This window comes from Coregonus clupeaformis, unplaced genomic scaffold (assembly GCF_020615455.1).
Source record: "Coregonus clupeaformis isolate EN_2021a unplaced genomic scaffold, ASM2061545v1 scaf1073, whole genome shotgun sequence".
NCBI classification, from domain to species: domain Eukaryota; kingdom Metazoa; phylum Chordata; class Actinopteri; order Salmoniformes; family Salmonidae; genus Coregonus; species Coregonus clupeaformis.
The window spans coordinates 45,538-51,537 of record NW_025534527.1 but is presented as its reverse complement, the minus strand read 5'-3'; positions in this window follow the sequence as shown (position 1 = coordinate 51,537).

Here is a 6,000-nt window from a genome sequence, read left to right as displayed (position 1 = left end):
GTGTGTGTGTGTGTGTGTGGCAGTGTTTGGCCCCAGCAGGGGTTATTAACCTGCTCCATATGGACCTGGATGTACTATTGCAGGCCGCCACATCTCCGGCACCCAAGGTTGGTGTGTCTCTCCCCATTGGTCAGGCAGCAAGGTCACAAGGTCAAGGTTCAGGGGTCAGTCAGACATAGGCTTGTGGTCCTGGTGGTTTGAACCCTTCCCCTGGTTCAGTGCACAGTCTTTGCATGCTATGCATGGGTTCACTCAACGCATGCAAGGGATGAACTGACAGCCTTCCTCACATGGCAGTAAGACCGAGGGTACCGACTGACAGACAGACTGGGTACAGACTGACACAAACAGGGTACTGGAAGACAGGGTACAGACGGACGGACAGACAGACAGACAGGGTGCAGTCAGTGTGTCTCTTCAGTCCAACCACTGAGATGGAATACGATCCATCATTGCAGCATTACCAACAGGCAGGCCACTGGACTGGACTTTAGAAAGGACAAACATTCAGTTATTCATGAACATTTGTTCCAGTGAACCAAAGGGAGATTGATGCTCTATTATTGGATGCTATCATAATATAAACAAAACCCTGAGAGGATAATAAGTAATACTAACACAGAAAATCAGAAAGGGAGAGTGATTAATATGGCATATGAACACAGAAAATCAGAAATGGAGAGTGATTACTATGGCATACGAACACAGAAAATCACAAATGGAAAGTGGTTAATATGGAATACGAACACAGAGAATCTGTTAAATTATAGATTTTAATAATAAAAAGACTTAGGCTATTTTTATTGTTCACATTATTTGCATTGATGATGTATTGAAGTCAAGTGGTTCAACATTCAAATGCAGTTTGATGTACCACACAGGACAGATTGGAAAAAGCAAAGGTTGGTGGAACTCTGGTGCCACCAAGTGGACAATTGCTTCAGTTCCGTTGTGGCAGCAATGCTACCAGAGATATTTAATACAAGATCAAATGTTATGTCAATATTATTATCTCCAAATTGTTCCCCCCCACCCGTGATATATTATTATTCTAATTGAGCTGTTTATCTGGTTTTAATTTAACAACGCTTTCTCTCAGGCGATCCTGAAGGTGGAGTGATGTCGTCATCTGCCACTTCACAGTCGGTAGCAGGTGGACTGAAGAACACTGCGTTTTCAATGGACTGGAAAATAAAGTTTGATGGAGAGATTTCGTTTTGGAAAATAAGTTCTTTTTGGACCTCTACGGCTGACAGCAGATGATGTGCACTGTCTGCAACAAAACACACCCGAGAAGTTCTACGATGTGTCTTTCTACACCATCACCAGGCTGGAGGAGGTGAGAGGGCTCTTCTGAACGAACGCGACAGCACCCGCCCTCAGTAGCTTTCAAGTTGAGTCCCTGTGCAGGCACAATCTGAGGGTGCTAACCGTGCACATGTTCAACCCCTGGGTCACTGAAGAAACACTAGTGTGCTACCTCAGCCGGTAGTGACCATCTTGCCAGGAGTGAGATATATTAAGGACGCCCTAGGCATCTGGACAGGGAAGAGGCAGTTTCGCGTGCTGCTAAAGGAGGACGAGAGCGGCCATGATGGCTACCTCCATCCTCCTGCGTCTTTTTCAATCGGTGCAGACAGGGGCTACCTCATGTATGCTGGGCAGCTTCGCTTCTGTAGGAAGTGCAGCACGTACGGGCACCTCGCTGATGCCTGCACCCAGACAAGGTGCAGAAACTGTGGGACCCTCGGCCATGTAATGAGGGATTGCACCGTGCCTAAGCGCTGCAGTCTGTGCAGCTCAGAGGAACACCTGTTCCGTCACTGCCCAAAGGCAGCCCCCTCTTACGCCAGAGCGGTGAGCGGGAAAAGAGCAGATGAGGGAGAAGTTATAGAGCTAGGCGCTATTGAGGAGGTCGTGGGGGAGCTAGTGATGGAGAGAGAACGGCGAGAGTCTGAGGAGAGCGGGAGTGAGGCGCCATCATCACCTCATGAGGAGAACGGAGCGGGGGACAGGAGTTGGAGCAAGCAAATGGAGGAGGCTACGGGAGAGCCCACCGCGCCCTCTGCTCCGAAGAGCTGGACCACTGTGGGAGAGGGGAGGAAGTGGTCTGTCAAGAGAAAGCAGATGAGCCCTGTTTCCCCACTCATCCGCATGGAGGCGACGGAGAAGTGCGCCATTGGGGGGGGGGGGGGTCGTTTCAGTTGTTTTGCAAGCGGGTAGTCTGAGGAGAAAAGCGCGAGGAACCCGGGCAGCGCAGAGGAGACTCTGCTTTCCCCGTCAGGCGCGAGCTCTACCGACAGCAGCGGTCTCGCACCCAGCGGTGTTCCAGCACCCACACTGACTGAGGAGGAAAGTGTTTTCCCGACCCCTATCTTTGTGGACAGTCCTCCCCCTGGGGACCACCGTTTCCCAGACAGGCCTCCTAACGAGGACTTAAAGTGAGTCTGAAAATTAATGTCATAGTTAGATAGTTTGTCCGCTTCCCTCCTTTCCCCATGTCGTCCATTTTTAACATAGCTAGCATAAACGCTAGAGGGTTTAGGAACCCTGTTAAAAGGGCGACTGTTTCTTCCCATTTGTCGTCCATTTGCTTCTCTGTGTGTTTTTTACAAGAAGTACATTTAAAAGATCAAAATGATGTGGACCGATTTACGAGGGAATGGGTTCAATGAACTAATTACACACATTTCTGTTCTGATGAAAACAGAGTGCATTCGGGGGTCTCTATTGAGGCGCACGAAAACATATTTAATGTGCCTAATAATAAAGTAGTCAATTAAACATTACGGTAAAAATGAATTACCTTTTTATTGTGGCATAAACACAACCAGTCATGATATTTTCATCTGATTTGTCAAACAAATCAATTCAAAATGTAGGCTACTTCTGTGCATGTTCTTCCACTCCAAAATTATTTCAGCATCCAAACTGCATGTATAACCTATTAGCGCCATTTGGTGAATGGAAATAGACATCTGTTACAAAACACCTAAAATGTTGCCTAATGAAGTTCAGCAATTGCCATTCATTGGGACTACGTTAATTGATGTGCCTTGCTGACAAATTGACCCTTTTTGTAGCATGAAAAGTCGTAATGTGCCTACAGTGTATCATGTATGTAGCCTATTGGATAATGGCTAAATCATTTGGGATTTTTGGGGCTTGGGTTAATTAAATGTCGTTAATGTAGTGCTCATAAAATATATTTAATATATGGCTCATCAGGCTCAGTTAGACTCAGGTTTGAATGTTCATGCTGATCAAAGCTCTAATCAAATCCAGACATATATATGCTTTACAATTTTACAATGCTTTTGAATGACACTTTCGGTTTTTGCGGGAGAAAAGTGATTTATTCCCGGTTAATACCGGGTTACCTGGGAGGAAAGACATTTATTCTCGGGATGGAACATTTGTAAAATACCGGGAAAATATTGAACCCTAATGCGCATACAGATTGATTCACAAGTCACAAATCAAGTAACTTACATATACTGTACCTTCATTAGGCCTAATGGCATTTTATGTCCATGATATGACATTTCTTGTAGTGACTGAGTAAGCCTAATTGTAAAAGTAAGCCTCAAAAGTGCCATGTTTGTACAGTTTATAATGTGGAGGACACATTTAGGCAGCCAGGACCATACGCCAGGACCGCTCCGGCCTAGCTCGCAATGCAGTCCAGTGCCATGGACATCGTTGAAGTTTGGCCTCTAGTAATTTAGGAGTGCAACTTTATGAAGGCCTCCTCACAATGTCCTTATCATACAAGGCTCTACAGAAAGATTTTAATAATAAAAAGACATAGGCTATTTTTATTGTTCACATTATTTGCATTGATGATGTATTGAAGTCAAGTGGTTCAACATTCAAATGCAGTTTGATGTACCACACAGGACAGATTGGAAAAAGCGACGGTCGGTGGAACTCTGGTGCCACCAAGTGGACAATTGCTTCAGTTCCGTTGTGGCAGCAATGCTACCAGAGATATTTGATACAAGATCAAATGTTATGTCAATATTATTATCTCCAAATTGTCCCCCCACCCGTGATATATTATTATTCTAATTGAGCTGTTTATCTGGTTTTAATTTAACAACGCTTTCTCTCATTTCCGATTGGAGGGCAGATCACCACGTGACTTTAGAACCTACCAACTTGTTACTTTGTAACAGTCAAGCGTGGTTATTACCGACGTTGATCAACTCCCAATCTATGCCACCATTTTCTAAAAGCATTATCTTTGATATTTGGCGGAAAGCTTACCGAGCTCATTTTGGTTTAACCATAGTCGAATTTGACGTGTCGGAGAACGGCCCCTTCCTCCGGAAAGCATTGCGGTATCGCTTCTCGGCCTTTTGGCTAAGATCAAGATCAAGTTGCAGTACCAAGGAGATCCTGAAGGTGGAGCGATGTCGTCATCGTCCCAGTCACAGTCGGCAGCCGCCGGACTGAAGAACACGCTGCGTTTTCAATGGACTGGAAAAGAAAAGTTGATGGAAAGAGTTAATTTTGGAAAGGACGTTCTTTTGGACCTCTACGCCTGACAGCAGACGATGTGCACTGTCTGCAACAAAACACACCGGAGAAGTTTTATGATGTGTCGTTCTACACCATCACCAGGCTGGAGGAGGTGAGAGGGCTCTTCCGAGCGAACTCGACAGCACCCGCCCTCAGTAGCTTTCAAGTTGAGTCCCTGTGCAGGCACAATCTGAGGGTGCTAACGGTGCACATGTTCAACCCCTGGGTTACAGAAGAAACGCTAGTGTGCTACCTCAGCCGGTATGTGACCATCTTGCCAGGAGTGAGAGACATTAAGGACGCCCTAGGCATCTGGACAGGGAAGAGGCAGTTTCGCGTCCTGCTAAAGGAAGACGAGAGCTGCCATGATGGCTACCTCCATCCTCCCGCGTCTTTTCTACTCGGTGCAGACAGGGGTTACCTCATGTATGCTGGGCAGCCTCGTTTTTGCAGGAAGTGCAGCACGTACGGGCACCTTGCTGATGCCTGCACCCAGACAAGGTGCAGAAACTGTGGGGCCCTCGGCCATGTAATGAGGGATTGCACCGTGCCTAAGCGCTGCAGTCTGTGCAGCTCAGAGGAGCACCTGTTCCGTCACTGCCCAAAGGCAGCCCCCTCCTACGCCAGAGCGGTGAGCGGGAAAAGAGCAGATGAGGGAAAAGTTATAGAGCTACGCGCTATTGAGGAGGTCGTGAAGGAGCTAGTGATGGAGAGAGAACTGCGAGAGTCTGAGGAGAGCGGGAGTGAGGCGCCATCATCACCTCATGAGGAGAGCGGAGCGGGAGACAGGAGTTGGAGCAAGCAAATGGAGGAGGCTCGGGAGAGCCCACTGCGCCTCCGCTCCGGGAGAGCTGGACCACGGTGGGAGAGAGGAGGAAGAGCTCTGTCAAGAGGAAGCAGATGAGCCCTGTTTCCCCACTCATCCGCATGGAGGCGACGGAGGAGTCCGCCCTGGGGGAATCGTTTCAGTTGTTTTGCAAGCGGGGAGTCTGAGGAGAAAAGCGCGAAACCGGGGCAGCGCAGAGGAGACTCTGCTTTCCCTGTCAGGCGCGAGCTCTACCGACAGCAGCGGTCTCGCACCCAGCGGTGTTCCAGCACCCACACTGACTGAGGAGGAAAGTGTTTTCCCCGACCCCTATCTTTGTGGACAGTCCTCCCCCTGGGGACCACCGTTTCCCAGACAGGCCTCCTAACGAGGAACTGTACTTAAAATGAGTCTGGAAATTCATGTCATATTTAGATAGTTGTCTGCTTCCTCCTTTTCCCCATGTCGTCCCTTTTTAACATAGCTAGCATAAACGCTAGAGGGCTTAGGAACCCCGTTAAAAGGGCGACTGTTTTTTCCCATTTGTCCTCCATTTGCTTCTCTGTGTGTTTTTTACAAGAAGTACATTTAAAAGATCAAAATGATGTGGAGAGATTTACGAGGGAATGGGTTCAGGGAGAGTCAAGGTGGAGTGTTGGCGGGGTGCATTC